General features: G+C 39.9%; 1 protein-coding gene across 5 annotated transcripts in view; it reads left to right on the top strand.

The window, feature by feature from the left end:
- Positions 1-19,832, top strand: part of MPPED2 (metallophosphoesterase domain containing 2) — a 166,892-nt gene that overhangs the window by 3,203 nt on the left and 143,857 nt on the right. The window contains exon 1 of one of the 5 annotated variants that reach the window (XM_072338931.1): positions 41-125. The exons of the other annotated variants lie outside the window; for them this stretch is intronic. The gene's annotated coding sequence lies outside the window, so the exon portion shown is untranslated. Of the gene's footprint in view, positions 1-40; positions 126-19,832 lie in introns of those variants that run through there. 5 annotated transcript variants of the gene reach the window in all.

Genomic DNA, 19,832 nt, shown 5'->3' with positions numbered 1-19,832 from the left:
GCTTGACTCCACCTCCTCTAGACCTCATTTAAGGGCTGACCACCACTAAGGCAGCATCTCTTGGAGACTGCTCCCTGGTGGAGGTTGCCTCTGCATTTCCCAGCAGACCGAAGACTTCCATATGGGTGAGTTTTTCCTGTAAATAACCTTTTGGATATTTACTGCTATCTTTTCATTATTGTCACCGTACAGCACTCCTAGTAGCACTTTTTTTTTTAATGTTGTAGCAAAATGTTCCTGCTGTTTGTTGTGTAATGGTAGCTCTGTATTACTTCCTGCTGGCAGAGAAGCATATTTTCCCTTCTTAGTGGAGATGTTTAATTATTTGCCTTATGATTCTGTGCAAATGAGGGCACTGAGCTACTTGTAAAGCAGTCAGGAGATGGTAGGGTCAGCCTGAACATTTGTTCTCAGTTGCAAACATACAGGTGAGGTGTTCACACTGTTATTGTTGTTTACATCTGAGTCCAGAAATCAGAACATCGAGTATATTTGATCAAGTGTATTAGAAGCACAGCTGAATTTTTTGAGACTTACATTCAGAATTGGCTGAAAAATGTGCTGAAGAGCTTGTTTTGGGACTGCATGTATCTTTACAAAGATGAAATGGTGATGCAGTGTAAGTAAAGTAATTACTACCAAGTGAGAAATAAAAGACTTGGAGGAAGATTATTGATGTACTTTGCTACTTCAAGAAAAATGTGTTTGGTAAGCTTCCAGGCAAGCAATGTCTGTGCTCAAGTTTGGCTTGCAATTTATGGACAAGTGAAAATACATTCTGCCTAGAGCGTAAGTTGATCTTCTTTATCTTGCTTATCAAAACATGCATATATTCATGCAAGGATGACAGAAATTCTACTGGAATGTTTTTGGTTTGTTTTTTTTTTCTTTGCTACTTTTTAAAACTGGAAATGTTTTATCGTACTGTCTCACATCTGAGCACTTTTTGGTAGCAGAACCAATGTGTGCTATCTTGTCTGTGTTTATCTCTCAAAGAAGGACGATAAGTCTTTTGAGGAGGGAAGGTGAAATGTTTTCCTGTGTGGGCTGAATTGTAACTATATGGTGTGGACAGGGCAGGATAATAGCTTGCTTTTCAGATGGGGTTGGCATCGAGGAGGTAGATGATGGCTTTTCTGTATTTGTTTCATTTATGTGTATGGCTTGTGCAACAATGAGAAGTTTGGGGCACAAAGTGAGAAGCATGGTGTTATTGTCCATGTAAAGCTTCTTGTTTCTTTCACATTCGTTGTCACATCAGCTCTTCCATGAACCATTTCTCCTTTTGAGAGTTTACCATGCTCTGCCTAGTCTGTTCCTCAGGTCTTGAGTCTGAACATGCGCTCCTTTTCCAATTGTTTTCCCGTAGGATTGTGTTGACATCCAGCCATTATTACAAATATTTGATTCTAAATAAAAAGTTTAGTACAAAGAAATTTAGTCTAACCTTGGCTCAACTGAAATGCTACTAGGAAGGAGGTTGTTGCTTTCTCTTGTCTGGAACTGGCAGAGCCATACTGGAGAAAGAGCAGAATAAGATAGTGGGAAAAGGATCGCCAAAGATATAAACAAACACTGATTCTTTACAGATTTAACTCAAAGGGCAGTAACAAAATAGTGCTTCTTTGTCATCTTTTGGGTTTGGGAGGGTTGTGAATTTTGGGGAGCTTTTTGTTTCACTAGAGTTTGGAGGGGGATGTGACATTACTGGAACTGAAAGAGTCATTGAAAACATTTCCACATTTTCCTTCTGTCTTCTGACCTAGAAGGAGAACTACTATCAAGATACCATCTTTCTTTAACCATAGGTGTGAGGCTTGATTCTGGACTTTACCTCCACTGATGCATTTTAAGCTGTCTCCTGCTTTGCCTCTTGCTGATCTGGGGCAAAACTGAGGTCTAAAAATCAAAAGAAACGAAGCTGTAGATAGAGTGTGGCTAACAGCAGGTATTTATAGCTATGTGTATTTTCCATTTTCTAACTGCTTTCCCTTAAATGTTTCTGTGTAAATGTCTGGCATAGAATATATTGTATTACAAAGGAGACATAAACTCTCTGCCAAACGAGATGTAACTTCAGTTAAGAGAAAACCTTAAATGAGATTTATGTACATGGTTGTGGGTGCTCCCTCCCTGGAAGCACTCAAGGCCAGGCTGGATGGGGCTGTGAGCAGCCTGGTCTAGAGGGAGGTGTCCCTGTCTATGGCAGGGAATTGGATCTAAATGATCTTAAAGGTCCCTTCCAACCCAAACCATTCTTTGATTTTGTAAACAACTTTAAACAGAAAGTCTTTCTGGCTGTGCAGGGGAGAAAGAGAACCAAAACAAATGAGGTGAGCAAAAAAGAACCAGAGAACAACAGTGGGTGATCAGAGGGGTTGTTAAGAAGTCACTATACTTCTGTAAGCAGATGGCCACAATGCCTACTGAAAACATTGCCTCAAAGTCCAGAGACTCTCAGCTGGTGTTTCTTTTGCCTGAGCAGCTGCTAACATGTCCCATTGTTTTAAGCCTCTGCCTGAGCTTGGCATTCTTCTGCTGTATTTTTGCTGTTAGCTTTCTGTTAGCAGTTCAGTGTTTTCTAAAGTTAACATCTGCTGAAGTCTCTGAAGTGTGAGCGTGGAAACCAACTGGTTATGGTGAAGCAATGCAGGCTGCTGGGGTTCCCAGTGCAAGGTCTAGCGGAGAGGAAAGAGATAGGATGGTTTTGGGTCTCTTCTTGTGGTGGTTAAATGGCAAGGCTTTCTACATCTTCACTTCCAGCTGGGTCACTGGGATTCTGAACTTTGTACTTCAGCATAGCTTATGGATTTTAAACCTGTCACATTGCACTTCTATTATAGATATGGCACTGCACTCGCAAGCTATTTTCTTGATCTTTTGCCAGCCAGGCTTTTGTAGCAGTCCTTGGAAGATATACTGTGGCAGTTCTCTTTTACAATATCTATCATTAACACCTCTTTGGCATCTGTAAGAGTTTCTTCTTTGCTGGAGATTGGAGCAGCTGATTAAGCAGCCCTTTGCTGTCTACTGGCAATTTCTCAGGTTTCCACCCTGTTTCAAATCTCCCTTTCCTAGCAAAGGTCCTGGAGACAGGTTGTGGCAGGGCAACTGCTGCCCTTGCTTTCATGATAATAATAAACTCTTTGAAACATTTCAATCAGGCCAAAGCGGTGAGACAGCTTTAATGAGGATTTGTAGTGACCTTCTGTTTTATAGTAGGTGGATTCTGGCACGTTGACAATTTAGATTCTTACTGATCTTCCAGTGGCTTTTGATACTAGAGATCATAGGTTTACTCTAAAATACCTGTAGGAGATTCAGAGCCCTCTGGGCCCTGCTCTGACTTTCCTTTGTTAGTATTTGCCTCGGCAGTGTCAGTTTGTCACTGTAAATATCTCTTTTTCTGATACTGCCCTGGTGAACTGCTGGGTTCCCAGGGCTATGAAGTGGGTGTGTCCCAGGTCTCCTGTATGTATGCGTTTGCTGCAGCACGCCTTTCCAAAACTCACAGACGTAATGGCACGAAAGAAGTACTTGGGTGCATTTGTTCCATACAAGTATCTCTGTGTGTATGACAGCAGTGCCTGCCTGCCAAAAATTTAGTCTGTGCAAAAGTAAATGCAAGCCCAATGAGGTTATGACTCCCTGTTGTCTCCTTTCGATTGTGTTGTTTTAGTTTTGATTCGGTATCTTAAATCACAGCGGCAGCCTAGGCCTGGGGAGAAGTGAAGGCTGTTTCTAGTTACTCCTGTGATGCTGGGGAAGGTTTTCAGAATGCCAAAAAGCAACATGAATGACAATGGGACGCTCTTGTCATTTGAGGTGGTTGTGACAGTAAGTCTTCCCCATGCAAAAAGGCAGCTAAATCATCAGCTTTTCCTGTCTGAGAGGAGCATTACTCATGGGCCATCTGCAGGAGGCGTCTGCCTAGTTCTTCAAAACGAAATATTCAAGGTAAGGTATCTTTATATTTAGAAGGAAGGCTGTTGCAAAAAAATTAATCTAGTGTAATTATTCTGTTTCTCTTCCAGTGACTTGAGGTAGAGTTAATTTTGTATCAAAGATGTCAGTAGTTAAAGAGCTACTTCTGGCCTGGATGTCTAGGTCGTGGACTTTTGTCTGTAGAAAGAAAGAATAAGCCTGATTCATTTTTTCCATAAATGAGCTTGTATGGTGCAGATATTTAAATCATAAGACTTCTATGTATTTATGAATTGCTATGTGGTTTTGGTTGTTAAACGCTTGGCCTCAGACAAGGAGTTGAATCATTGCAGTTTGGAGGGTGGGTGTAGATAGAAGGCTATGGTCTGAACAGATGTAAGCTTGGGATGCAAAAACAGAGGAAAAAGGCAAAGTGCCAAAGAATCCCCAAGTAGTTTGTGCAGTGTCTGCATGTCACAGGTTCATTAGCAATACTGCCTTTGGTAACCTTGCCCAGCTGTGACATGCAGCACGGCTGTCAGGGGGATGTCCTGTGGGGGTGGAGCACTGGCCTCAGTAGATGGGGTTACTTCTGGGGGTTGGGAGAATTGATGACAACTAGTTCCCCAAAGGGCTGCTGTATTGCTATACAGGGGTCAGAACAAGCACCCAAAACATGGAAGGTGCTTGTATGGTTGCTGATTGCCTCAGTTCCATTTCTCCCCTGACACTAGGTTAGCAGTTTTCTAACGCTGTGTCTGAGCTTCTGGTTCATTGTGCTGTCCATTCAATTAAACTGTCTCTGTCCATCTTAGAAGAAGTGCTAGTTGATAATTTACCTTGTGATTTGGTGTATGTATCCTCAAATTGTACCTGCCTATTTGAATCATGTTTCACTTTGAAATGATTTCTAAGGTCTCTTATTCAAAGCCTCTGTGGATTTCACTGTGGCAGCTAAATCTGACAGGAGTTATGAATTGGAGCCCTTCACCACCACAGTTCAGTCCAGGGTATTAAAGTGAACTGAAATCAATAGTGGTTTACATTATAATGTGCCTGGCTCTGAACTGGAAACTGAAGAACAGGTACATCACTTGTTTTGCCTCTTCTGCTAGAAGGCAGCAGCCTCTGGCAGGAGAAAGGTTGGTCAACATCAAAAAAGTTCTTGAACTTTGCTAATGTGACTTGGAAGAGCTCAAGTGGAAATGTTGTTCCTTGACAGTTAGCTTTCTTTCTGTGCCTCTTGTTCACTTCTTCCATCTGTGCTTTGGATTACATTTGCCACATGTATTAACTTTGCATGTGATTCTAATTTACCTAGTTTCTTCAAATTTTGTAATCTCATACATTTTTGCCATTTATGCTGAATTGTTACCAGCTGTAAAGATCACGAGTATTTTTTTTTTTTTTCACACTGTAGTCCTAATCACAAATGAAAATGCTAACTAAAACCAACAGGGCAAGCCTCCTATTGCCACAGGAGACAATTTCTGTGTTTAATACCCTTCTTCAAGTTGGTTGCTATCCAGTGCTAGAGCTATGATCTCTGTAATTCATTGTTCTGTCTCCTTCCACTTGCTATGATAAGAAGGGAGGAGGATAGCAGCTTGTTTAAATGCACAATTTCTAGATGTATAATGACTCCAAGTCACTCTTTGTTCCCAGTTGGATGTAGCTAGGTGTAGACTTCTAGTACCTCTTGTCTAAGTAGATGTAAAGGAGATGTTAATACTGGAGGCTTTGCTGAAAAACAAAAATGAAACTAAAATGCTATGTTAGGTGAACGTAACCTCATCAGTTCAAGAAAATGCATTACTCATGTAATTAGGCTTAAAATAGTCCCTGTAAACCAGTGGTATCCAGTAAGTCCTGCTTCTTCCCTGGGTTCTTTTCAAGCTTGAAAGTCTATGAATGTGTCTCATATTCAATGATGCTTCCATAATTGAAATTAGCAAGAGCATACCCGTCTTTCTACTTTTGCCAAGCAATGCTATGTTGTCTTTTTTCTATTTTCCTGGTCTCCCTGATATTTCTTTTCAAAAATTACTGTCAGTGCTGTGGTTAAGTGTGGTGGCAGCTTCCTTCTAGAACCAGGTGACATGGGTATGTGAACCACTAGGTATGCTTATGCAATGTTTTCAAGCATCACCTTACTTGCTCTTTACTGTGGTTGCTTTTGATGAATCCAAGACACTGTGACTATCAGATAAAACTGTGCAGCCATTTTAATGCCATCTTTATTTCCACAAAGCAGAAAGACAGCAGTAAACCTTGTCACCTGAACTAAGCACCCACAGAGCTCATCCCCTCCCCCAAGGGCTGCACTCCCTTTGTGTTAAGTAGCGTATTGATTACAAGATTACAGCACTTTGTATACAAAAAATGCATGGTCATGGACCTTCAGATTTCAATTGCCTATTTATCTCTGGAAAATGGTATATGTTCACAGAACTGCTTGGGGTGGTGTGGCATAGCTTAAGCTTTAGGACTGAGAAGCAGATACATGCTCTTCTGTGGACTCTGATCCTTTATAGCCCCCTGTGCCACATAGTGCATAAACAGCAGAAAAGGAGGTGTGGCTTTGCCTCTCTTATCACTGATGCAGTGTGTGATGGTGTTTCATTCCTCCCTTTTCCTCTAAAATCATGTTTTACAAATGACAGAGTAAAACCATTTCCTGTACAGATTGACAAAGCCCAGGCTGTGGAGCATCTTGCATGTGGATCAGCACTGGCGCAAGTTTGCATATCTGCAGCAGGCTGTGGGCTACTTCATCTTCTAGTTACAATCTCATCTATTTAACAGCTTGCTCTAATATGGCTGTGTCTCAGATGGTTTAATATTTTACACTATGGTGAATTAACACCCCATTATTGTTCTGAGAGTGCCTGCCTTTTTTGATTTGAAGTGTTCTGAGGTCTATCTGTCTGCAGTAGTGTATCTATTTTACTAGAAAACAATGATTTAGTTCCATATTTTGTGAGTAACTGCTGACATTCAGGACCAGTAATAAGAATGCAATTCCTCGCTCTAGTTCTCAATTTGTATCTAGTTGTTTATAGAATCATAGAATGGCCTGGGTTGAAAAGGACTGCAATGCTCACCCAGTTCCAACCCCCCGCTGTGTGCAGGGTCGCCAACCACCAGACCAGGCTGCCAATTGCCACACCCAGCCTGGCCTTGAATGCCTCCAGGGATGGAGCATCCACAACCTCCTTGGGCAACCTGTTCAGTGCGTCACCAAAATAAAGGAGAGAGTAGCATGAGTGATCTTGCATCCCTTTAAATAGCAGGAACCCTGAGCTGTGCAGCATCCAATGGGACTCTGATTGTTGTGCAGCACATCATGCAGACCTATCTTTAGAAAGGGTTACTGCACTTTGGTCATTCAAGCTGTGCAGGTTTGTCTAACAAGAAAATGGCTCCATTAATCATTCTTTCTATCAAAAGAAAGTATGATCACGTGAGAGTTTCTTGCTGTACTTCCAGATACAGACAAGGCCATGCAGTGGTGTAATCACTGGTACCAGCTGGGAGCTGCTCCTCTCTTGCCCTTAGCCAGTGACATTTATCCTGAGGCCAAGGGATGTGCACAGCATGTCCCAGCCTGAAGGTCATGTTTAGAGGAAGCACAGACCCAGCTCTTCTCAGGTTAACTGTCACTTGGACCACTAACTCCTCAGTGTACAGTGCTCCTGCTCAGGATTATAGCAGAGGCCATACCCATTTTGTTCACAACTCAAACATTGCAGTTCTAGAACAGGGAAGATAACCTGCTGATCAGATGCTGTCCATTGCTGCTCGCCTTCCAAAAAGCACAGTTTTTGCTCTAGCACAAATGCTGCTTACACTATCTTTTATGGAAGTTTGGGATCCAAGTGATGTTTGTAACTAGTTGTGTGTGCTGTTGTTTTTTGTAACAAAAAAGATTCCTAGTGAAATCAACACTAGGGATCATTTGAAAAAAAAAAAAAAAAAAAAAAAGTTACCTTTAGAATTTCAAACATATTATGGAAGCAATACTTTTTAAAGGAAAAACAAGAATGTTACCAGCTATTGATAGACCAGAAGAAAAAATGTCATAAATGCATTTTATTAAGCAGAAGTATTTGAAGAATGTCCCAGTGTGGTGAGTCTTAGCATTACTGAGTTGCTACAGCTTGAATTGTGGAGAAAGCAGAATTAATTGAATCCAAAGTAGCTCTTTGGACAAAGCCACCAAGAGAGCTGTGTGTGTTTAAAACCCGTTTCTGGCTTACTCAGGAATTTCAGCTGTCCAGTTTACGCTTTCTCTTCTCTGTATTGCCCAAGCTCCTGCACAAGGGAGATACTGGAAAAATTGATCTGCCAGCTATTTGGGCAGTGTGCACTACAGGACCTTAAGCTGTCCTGCAGGTCTCAGATTATCAGGTATAACAAATAGGCTGAACCATAAGGGTTCCTTCTGATTATGCTGATTTACCTGGACCTCAAAAATAAATATTTTTTTAGCATGAAGTATTGAAATAAGTATTGAGATAAGTATTGAAATCCCTTTTCTTGTTTGAGGTGGTTAAGGATATTTACTTTTCAAGGGCTTCACAAAGTAATTATTACTGAATTCTACAGCTGTTCCAGAATTCAGGAAACTCAGAGAAATTAATACTTAAAGTCTTCACTGAGAGTGGGTTGTGCTTCTTTTTTTCCCCATCTCCTAGAAAATATGATTGTTTAAATGCCTGTTAATTAGAGTAGGAATGGTCTACGTTAGATTAGTGCTTTCCTGCCCCATCCTGTTGTGGTTGGAGAGGTGTGTTTCAAATCATTTGCAATCATAAATTGGTAAGATACTCCCAAATGTTTTACTGCATTTCTTTTCCCGTTGTTGTCTCAGAGTTAATGTAATTATCTCTCAGTTTCATTCGGTCACTGGGGCTGATGAATATCCTGAAAGAAATTTGTTAATCTCACGTGTAACTAGGACTTATAACATCTTCAGCGCAACAGAGTTAGGTATTGATATTTAACTTCATTTTTTAAATTGCTGTCTGCTGAATTTCAAATACATGGAGGTGTATTTTTAGTAATATGTTGCCGTGACTCGGAAACCCCCAATTTCCCAGCTTCTTGCGAAACCTCTGCCAGAGCCAAAAGACCACCGTGACTCATCAAGAAACGTGGCAAAATGGTGTTTATTAGGAGTAATCAATACCTTATATACCTTACTACTTCGTCTACGCCCCCTAGGGCACGTTTGAAATGCGCGCCAATGTACCTCACAGGGTTTGAGACGGAAGAGGCTGGATTACTATCACCGTCACATCCTGAAAAAGCCCCTCTACCGCCTATATGCTTGTACTACAAGGTTCAGCCTCGTTAGCATCTACAACAGTAATAATTAATTCTTTTTATTTTTAATGTTGTGCTTTGTGTGTAGTAGTTTAATAATCTCTTAAGATGTTCTTTGCCATCTAGGTCATGTGGTTTTAAACTTACTCCAACAATACTCCCAAACCATGCACAGTGAAGTTGAATCTGCTCTGTTTTCAAGAGATATGTGAAGCTTTGGATCCTAATTTGTTTGTTTTGTGAATATTCTCTCTCTTCCTCCCTCCTTTGTCAGTCTGGTTCCTTTCCCTCCTCTTGCGGAGCAGGAATCACAGTATTAAAACCCAGATATAAGGTTTCTTCCTTTTTTTTTCCTTTCACGATCACATCAGTCTTCATCCAGTTGCTAAATGTTTTGCCTTGGTGTGACTCTGTTGCTAGCCAGGGTATTAGGAAATAGAATATAGATTTTTCTTTCTTATGATGAGATTTTCCAAGCTTTCCTAGAGGGCTGGGGTTCCCAATTAGGAATTAATGATCTAACGGCAGCTTTAAAAATCCCACCTGTAGGTTTGAAGCTTTTAAATGAGTCTGAAGTTGAGTGCAGTCATAATAAATGCTAAAATTGTGCAATACTTTCCTATGATTGGAAGCAGTGTTAAACAGCAGCCGTTTTGCTGTTGAATAAACTAAAGAAGTTGCCAGTAGACTTCAAATCAGTAAACTGATCTGCTTTCTATGTAGCAGGGTCACAGGCGGTTACTTACAAATACTAAAGCACAGTGCAGTGTAATGACTAGTTTTGTCTAGGAAGACGTGTTGTATAAGTTTCTGGTGATAGTTAATCAGAAACTTTGAAATAAGCCTGGAGCAAAAATAAAAGCAGGAAATGCAGGGTTTTTTTTTATTTTCCTATGGAGTAAGTGAAAAATGTGTGTGGTTTTTTTTTTAGTTATTTTAGAGAATTTATAGTAGTAGAGCATCAGCCATGAGACTAAATTAAAGCAAGGCTCTTGTATGCCAAAGATATATATTTTTTTCTTTTTTTAATGATTCCAATGGTATGGCAGGTGAATCCATTTAGCAAGTCTAATGACTGGAAAGTAGAATGTTTTTCAAATAGCACGGATGAAACGATCTGTAGCCCATCGGCTACAGCTGGAATGATGTCATACATGGTTATGCTTTAATTCTTCCTGCATTGCTGAAGGGGAATGGGGTCTGTAATATCCGCAGACTGCCTTGCTGAATGCAAATCCTCATGCTGGCAATGGAGAGTCTTCTCTTTCTCAACATGACTAATGTTAATTTCTTTAGCAGAAAAAAAAAAAAAAATTTAATATGTCTCTCTAATGGTAAATTACCATTTATTGTAAATGTGCCACATAAAGGAAGTAATAAGTCATTATTATTGACCTATTACTGTTCCTTCTATTTTACCTCTAATTAAATAAAAATGTGCACTTGGAGTTAATATGCTTTTTGTTTGAATATTCTTTTATTAGTCCATAGCCTTCAGCAACTGGTGCTGATATTCCAGCACGCTGCAGTAATCAAAAGTTTTAGTTGGATTTTGTTTAATCTGGGGGTTACATTTTTATCTTAGTTATCTCCTAGTCAACTGGTGTTCTTTGTCACTTCTTGGCTCTTCAGGCACAAAGGTGTGAGTTTCATTCTGAGGGGAAACCACCCTCCTTAGCAAACGATGCAAACTAGAATGCATTAGTGCTAAAAAAGCGGAGATCTAAGGTAGAAAAATATATGAAAGTAATTATAAAAGAAATCCAGAAATTTGCAGGATGTGGACAATGATGCAACGCAACTGCTAGAACAACTGAGTGATTGAGATAGTGGGGTAGGACATGTGTTGGGCAGCGTTAGAAAAGAGCCTCTCTTCTCCCTTCTCAGAAACTGCCACTAGGGCGGAAACTATCCCAAATACACTCAGGATCTGCTAGCATCGTGTGAGAACCTGGAGGCAAAGTACCCTGTTTTCATAGATGGCCAGTTGTGCTCATTCTTTCTCATGCTTTTTCTTTTGGTCAGTATTCCTTTCTACGTAGAAAGTTTAGCAGGAGAATTGCAGGAATTTCACTGTAGCTTTACATGCACCCTGGAGGCAAGGCATTGTCCTTGGAGCTGGGAAGCATGGACTTGAGCTTTGTTTGGTAAGAAAGGTATTGAGCCTGACCTCCTACACCCTAACCTGTGTGTGTTGTGGTGGGATGTGAAATGAAACAGATTTAAAAATAAAAATAAAAGCAACACCCCAAAACAAGAACAAAAAAAAAAGCCAGGAACCCTTATCAGATCTCACAGAGAGAAGTTGCAAAAGTCTGCCCTCAGGAGAAGGTCTGATACTCTGTGTGTTGGCACTTGTATGCCTGGCAGAATAAATGTACCAGTTTTGGCATGCAAGATGTTCTGTGAGTTCCTATTTTTTTGGGACTTTAGAGTGCTGGTTGTTTTGAATCCCACTCTGAAATGCTGCGTTCCTTCATGCATCGCAGACATCGCACTCTGAAATCTGAATTCCTTCTCTGGCATCAGCAGCCTAGCAGTAAAATGTCACTGCTTGTTCTTTATGGAGCCCTGCATCTTGTATTGGACATACCTAATCCCAAGTGTAGGCAGAGTGGAAGGAAGTGTGTTACCTTGTGTGCCCTTAGTTGAGTGATCCTGCAGCAGTAATTACCAGCAGGGTTACTTTACCCTGAATCAACTGAATGGTGATGGCAATTCTGTAACTATACTGGAATGGTAACTTTTGCTACACATCTCTTGACTAATTAAAATATGTTGATGTAAATGTAACTAACAGTGGACCAAAATTATCATTGTATGATTTAAAAAGAAAATGCAGTTATTACTTGAGAGATGTTCAAGAGCTTAGCTAACTGTGGAATGTAAGTCTCCTTAGACTGTCACGACTGTTGATAGCTATGTCAGTCCGTGGCTGTTGAAGGAGGAGTAAGAAAACCTGTTGAACCACCTGTCATGCATTTCTCCAGAAAAAAATATCCATATGTAAGAACTGAAAAGTCTTCTGAAGTGCTGAATATATTTAAATTTATTTTTCTGGTAAAGATCCCTTTGTCACCTCTCCCAAATGCTCCTGCAGCCTTTCTGTTGCTTTCCCAATCTTCTGTACTTGCTCAGCTCCTTTTCTTACCTCTTAACCACGCTCTGACCTCCATCTCTTCTCCCAAAGTTCAGTGTCTTCTTTCTACCAGTCCCCCAGTGCAGACTGCATGCTTTTGGTTTCATTTGCTTTATTTTATCTTTTTTTTTTCCTCCATGATGCCTTTCTTACCTGAACTCTGTGAGGAGTGCTTTGAGGAATAAAGGTACCTGAGGCCAGACAGTAATGGAGTAACACGTTTAAACTAATTGTCTATGTCCAAGGAAGAAAACATGCTTTCTGGTAGAAGTGACATTGCCGTGTTGTAAGAACTCTTTTAAAAGAAGAAAAGGGAAAAAATGATGTATTTTTCCCAGAACTCCTAAACAGTCAATCTGTTCAGCTCAGACTTTAAAATCTCTGATGATTATTGTTACCCTTCAGCAGTGTTCCTTGATGGGATGGAGGAAAAAAAAATACAAAATATAATTTCTCTTTTACTGTTCTTTTGCATAAGAGTTCTGATGTAGAAAATCAATACCTGCTATTCAAAGGAAATCTATTGAAACAAATAATATTACTGGTGGACAGGCTTGCAGACTTTGATTCTCCTGATACAGTTCTGTGCTGATACTCAGAAAACCCTGGAAACAATTTTAAGTGATTATGTTATGAAACAATTCAGTGTTTGGGATATGTCTGAAATGAAGGTCCGGCAGAGATGAAAATGCTATTGTATGTGCTTTAAAAAGATTATATTAACGAGCAGATAGGTTGTGCATGTCAAATGAAGACAGCTACTGTCCCACAGGCGCTTTATTTTGGTTGTTAATGGTTTAAATCATCATCATCAACTACAACAACAAACCCTCCTTGTGAAAGTCTTCAGAGAGGTATATAATGCTTGGATTTTTTAATTATTTTTTCCAAATTCTCTTACCCTGTACTTAATCACAGGCATTTTCCTTGTTATATCTGGAACACAGATTACTCTACAGTCTTTCTTTGTCTGTGCCAGCTCATATAACTCACATTTTTATTACCTTGATCAATTGAAACATTTTATTAAAGGTCAAAAGAAAAGAAAAATTGTAAAATTAGAAATGGAAATGGATTTGATTAACGACTGAAAGCATAAATATGGAAGTAAATGATCCAATTTATTACCTTTTTCTGTTTAATAATTATCTTTGTCTTTGGTTCTAGTTCTGCATTTTATTCTAGCTGCTTTGACTACACAACTGACTGTTCTTTTTGTATCTAATTATCTATAAACTTGGGAGAAATCTGCATTAACCTATGCGTGCTTAAATGGTTGCTAACAATGGCAGCATGAGGTGGTTGTAAGCTTGGTCAGAAGTCTTTTGATTTGCACATTCAGTACTGAAACTGATTTTCACTCACAAATCTGGTTTTCCTGTTATTTATATTGGAATTCTAATCATTTATTATTATTGGAAGCCTACTTTACAGACTATGTATGTGTACTGGGATTGACTGTGTCTGTGCTGTGGAGCAAGTATATTCAGTGGTGCATCGTGACTCCAGTGTTGGCTGTATGTGTTGGCTGCAGTTGTTGGGACCTGTATTGGCAGCCACACCTAATCTGAGCACATATCATCCCTACTGCTCTTCTGAGAGGAGATAGAACTGTAGGAGCAGAGAGTGAGGGAACAGAACTGAAGAATGAAACTGGTGATGGAGTGTCTGAGACAATGGAGTTTTCTTGATGTCTCAATGTACTGCAGCACATCTGATCCACACTGCACACCCCGTGTAGGTTTTTTCCACACTGGGGCTGTAACTTCTGGGGTCAGCTGTTGCAAAATGTGCAAATGAATATAACACAGAGGCAAACAGAACTACTGTAGCTGAGTATTAGGGGCGTTCTCCCTGTTAATGCCCCAGTTCAACAAAAATACTTGGCACTTTATTACTTTTTAACTATGTCAGTCTTCGTGAAGTTCATATCAGTTAAATGTGAGTGCGTGTGACTTGCTAAACTGTAGATCTTAATTTCTCTGATTGAAGCTACAGGGGGGCCCTTGAGAACCTTGGATGGATAAAGATAGTACTTTAAGCAGTCAGAAACATAGGCATCAAGCAGGAACACTTGCACTCTGTTCACAGAACACTGCCTGAAGTGCAGTTGGGTCACATCAGAGACCTGGCAGAGGGCAGATGTAGAGGACAGTTGTGCTCGGAGAGGGCAGCTGTGCTGCCAGTACAGATGGAATGCTCCCCAGGAAGCTGATCTGACACAGTTTCACTCCCTGTCATCACCCAGCTGAGGTTTGGAGGGACAAAACCCCAGCAATCCTCAGGACAGAGACTGAGATCTTTCTTTGTAAATCTCCAAAGCATGGATCTCTCAGATCTTTGAATTTGAATTACACACAACAAATTGACAGGTACAGTAACATATAGTAGTGACTGAAGACCAAAACAGATTGAACTCTGCTATGTGTTATCCCATGTGATGAGGGTATTTAAAAGAACAGGGATTCTATTTACTTATTTATTTTCTCAGAGAAATAGTAGTGGATTATTTATCTTTATTATTTTAGGAATCACGATTTTAAATTTTAAATTCTATTAACTCATGTTTCTTTTATAGTTCATACAAATATATTTGCACATGGTACTTCATCTACTAGAGTGAAGTTTTTATCTTTGTGCCTACTGCTTATATCTTACCCTGAATTAACATCTTTCTCATAGGCTTTTGTTGATGATTACAGCATGATTTTCCCAACATAGTCATGCCTCCAGCAGTGACTTGTGCTCCAGAGGTCATCTTTTGCTGCAGCTACAGCCCTGTTCATTTTCCCAAGCCTCTGAGCTGTGTTCTGTCCTGGTGGCTAGGTGTCGTTGATAGGGGTGAAGTGGGGAAGCACAGTGTGTCCAGAAGGCAAGGAAAACTGTTGGAAGTTGCAGATGAGTAGGAAGAAGAGACAGAGCTTACAAGGGTAGTTCCAGAAGAGCTGGGAAATACCGCTCTGATTTTATTCTTAAATACTTAAATGTAAGATGCCCAGGGCATCCGCTTTAGAATATTTACTGACAACCAGCACGTCATATGTTGAAAGCTGCATTTTCATCGAGGGCACTTTTGAAAGTGCTCCAATCACAAACTGTATACAAACTTTTGTAAATCAAACCCTAAGTCTCAAGTCAAATACATTCAGGAAAAAAAAAAAAAAAGAAAAAAAAGAAAAAAAAGGAACTAGTGACCATGTGAAGGGGTAGAAAAGCAATTTGAGTGTTTTACATAGCATTATCTAGTTTCTGAGGCAGGTGATGAAGTTGTATAAGCTTTTCAGGTTTTTTTTTTTTATCTTTGTAAGTGGATGAAGTGAGGTTTTCTTTAGTTATGGGTATTTTTTCTTCAAGTTATCCACCATGTTCAATGGAAGAAGCAAAGAGACTTGATAAAAGGTCATTGTAGTGTGTTGCAAATGCAAGGGGGCGAGTGGAATTGTTCAGTCAGCCTTAGTCTGATGTATCTCAGGTTTGGAATTCTTGGTTTTTCCCAAACTCAATGATACAATTATAACTTAAAGTTTTTTTCTGTGTGTAATTGTACAGTACTTTGAATACGCTAGTAGGCATTGGTTGAGAAGATTGATGGATTCTAAACATATCAACAGGAAATTAATGGAGAATATCTCAAGGGGTTATTTTAGACACAAACAAGAAAAGACAGTTACTTTGAGCAGCAATCATATAATTCTTTTACATGCAGCCACTGTTTAAGACATGTCTGATTCACTGGTAATTAAAATTATAAATAACTCTTGTTTGGCCTGAGTGATTACGTTCATGCTCCAGTGACTGCGGCCTATAAGTACTAAGGCATATAATTAGGCCCTTTTTTGACCTTTCAATATCATGTTGACCATATCTAGGCTGTAACAGATCCATAGACTACATAGTTGTTGAGGACCAGATGGTGTTTTCATGCAAAATTAACGCAAGAGGTTGCTTCAAAGCTCCTTGTTCCATGTGCAGTGCAAGAATAGATTATTGAGGCAGGATCTGGCATGATATGATGAACTGTAACTGAACTTACTGAGGGATGGGTGTTTTGTGAATCACCTGCCTTTCTGTCCATGGTTCTCTGTGTCATTCTACATGATTTAACTTGTAATTTCTAAAGAAAATTTTTCATTTAGAGTCAAGATGTAAACTTTAATCTGACTGTAGCAATAATTCATGTGTTTTACCAATAACAAGATCTTACATGTTTGGTTAATGGTAATAATGGTCCTTTTAGAATAGCATGCCAAGATACATAATTCATGGGAAGCATACGTGTACTTTTTATATCCAAAGTAAGCATTACATTACCTAACTGCAAGAAGAATACGGAATTTTCAGTCCAGTGTTATTACATATTGTGGCAGAATTTCACATATAAAATCCAATGACTAATTCCTTTTCCTGTAATTTTAGTTTGGACTACTTCCACTTCAAGCATTTTAGGTTTTGAAGAAGGGTCGCACTGAGGAAAATGAAGAAAAAAGCCCCATGTAGTCACACATCTGTCAGACACTGCTGAGAATTTCTGCAAGCTAGAAGGTGACAACGAAGATAAGCATTGTCTTGAAATAGCTGTACAAGCCTGAGCTTTCACGCAGTAGTTAATGTTCAGTGTATGAAATTATGGACTGTGGCCATTGACCAAGTTACAAAGCTATAAAACTGAGAAGTGTGTATCAGCTCTACATCTTGACTGCAGCTGTTACTTCACCTTAGCTATTGATGAATTACTAAAAAAATAATGAAACAATCCTTAATATTCCATGAAATCTTTAAGTATGTGTGTAGCAAGACATAAGAGACATGAATTTTATGTATTCATCAGTTTGGTGCTAACAAGTTGACAAGATATTGGGCTAAACTGTACCTTCAGGCGGCATTAGTATTGCTTTACTGAGAAGTAATATTGCCAGTTGTATCCAGACTCAGATGTGAGAATTTTTGTAGTGCATAGTTTCCTTTCAGTGCTTTCTGTAAGGCTTTGGAAATAAGGTCCAGCAGGAATATTTTTCTGGCAGTGTCTCCATTTTTCCACATATTCATTTACATGATTTAGATCCTCTCGTATGCAGTCTGCAGCCAAAGTCTGTGCTCTGCACCTTGCTTAAGGTAATGGGCCCAAGATGTGTTTAGAATCCCAGATGGCAGGAGGTATTGAATTTACATATTTTGTGTATGAGGCATACAAAAGTAACATAAAATAATCTCTGTTGATAACCTAAAGGAGGACATTAATTTCCAATTTGGTTTTGATGTTTTGTGCTGTTGTGGAAGGAAATATTGCTGTTTATTTGTTTGGGATTTATCCTTCTAATCTGTTTAAAACAGAACACTACAGATCTCATATTTACAATGGCAGGTCTTTTCCTTTTATTTATTTCACATCAGGAGTAATGGTAGTAGTTGTACTTAGAGTAGCTTCATGTCATTATAAAAAAGATGAAAACTGTCTCAGTATTTAGCATCATCATTCTGTTTTCATAGAATCATAGAATATCCAAGGTTGGAAAAGACCTCCAAGATGATCCAGTCCAGCTGTCCACCTACCACCAGTATTTTCCCACTAAACCTTAGTTACAGCATCTAAACATTTATTGAATGCTTCCAGGAACAGTGACTCAACCATCTCCCTAGGCAGCCCACTCCAGCAGCAGCTGACCACTCTTTTGGAGAAGAATTGTTTCTTTATATCCTACCTGAACTTCACCTGGTGCAACTTGAGGCCATTCCCTCTTATCCTACTGCCAGTTACATGGGAGAAAAGGCTGACCTCCACATTATACAATCTCTTTTCAGGTAGCTGCAGAGATCTAAGGGTCTCCAGGCTCACCAATCCCAGTTCCCTCAGCCATTTCTCATAATGCTTGTACTCCAGATCCCTCACCAGCTTTGTTATCCTTTTCTGGACATGTTTCAGGGCCTCAATGTATTTCTTGAGCTCAACACAGGGCCCAGTAGTTGAGGTGCAGCCTCACCTGTGCTGAGTACAGAGGATTTACCTTTTCCATCTGGCAGTACTATTTCTGATAGAAGCCAGGATGCCATTGACCTTCTTGGCCACCTGGGCATGCAGCTGGCTCATGTTTAGCTGAGCACTGACCAACACCTGTAGGTCAAATTCTTCCATGCAGTCTTCTGGCCGCTCTGCCAAGCCTGTAGTGTTGCCTGGGCTTGTTGTGGCCAAAGTGAAGGACCAAGAACTTGGTTTTCCTGAACTTCATCCCACTGACCGCAGCCCAGAGATTCACCCTGTCCAGACTGCTCTGTAGGGCTTTACTTTCCCTACGCAAATCAACACTTCTTCTCAACTTGGTGTCATCTGCAAACTTACTGAGGGATCACTCAGCGCCCTCATCCAAGTCCTTAAAGATATTGAATAGGACAGGCCCCAGTACCAAGTCCTGGGGAACACCACTTGTGACTGGTCACCAGCTGGATTTAACTCCATTCCAGGAATCTCAGCCTTTTCCTTATCCTCAGTGGTCATGTTACCTGTCACATCCAATAGAAGATGGAGATTCTCCTTTGCCCTCTTCTTACTGTTAATATATTTATTAAACGTTTTTTGTTCTCTTTTACCCCAGTGGTCAGGTTGAGTTCAAGCTTGGCTTTTGTCTTTACAATTTTCTCACTGCAAACCCTAACAACTTCCCATATAAATATGTATTTTGGGGCCTCATTTTCTGGTAGTGACATGCCTGTTCCTAACATGGAAGAGTTTCATGAACTCATCTCCTCTTTCAACTTAAAGAAAAAAAAAATCATAGGGATAATCACTCACTGTAGTTCCTTAATAACATCTTTATTTTTTTTTTTCCTGTACATACTAAAAAGAAGTCTGCTGCTTAGATAGATTTAGCACTTATGTGCTGCCAGCAAGAAAGGGCAACTGGCAGTAGAGCAACAGAGAGATGACACTTTATGCAATTGTATCTTCTACTTTGGAGCTTTCTCTTCTTAGGAAAGATGACAGGAAAATGATGGATGCATAGCTGGCTGGCTCCTATCGCCCTGTGGAAATCACCTGTGTGTGCCTAGGGAGCTATGACACACAGAGCTGCACTTCCAGGGTATGGCTGGGGCCTGTGCTGCTCCAGAAAATGTCCAAGCAGTGAGTGCCCAGGAATTCACTCAGGGTTTGGGATCCTGTTCTGCATGAGGATGGATTTGGTTGTCATACATTTCTTGTTCCCTTTCTCTCATGAGTTCTGCGAACTCCTCAACTTCAGCTTTGAAATGGACATCTCCAGCTCACTACTTGGTTATGCAGTGAATTAATGCAATTTTATCTAGTAGCCTGGGAAAATCTGAAACTCCTATTTGAAAAACAGAAATTGGTATAGGAATTAATAGGGAAAATAAATAAATAAATAAGGATATAGATAGAAAATCATTTTCTAAGATCTAGGGGTTGTTTTTGTTTTGGTTGGTTATTTTT

Source organism: Excalfactoria chinensis, chromosome 5 (assembly GCF_039878825.1).
Source record: "Excalfactoria chinensis isolate bCotChi1 chromosome 5, bCotChi1.hap2, whole genome shotgun sequence".
NCBI classification, from domain to species: Eukaryota; Metazoa; Chordata; class Aves; order Galliformes; family Phasianidae; genus Excalfactoria; species Excalfactoria chinensis.
This window is presented reverse-complemented; position numbering and strand designations above follow the sequence as displayed.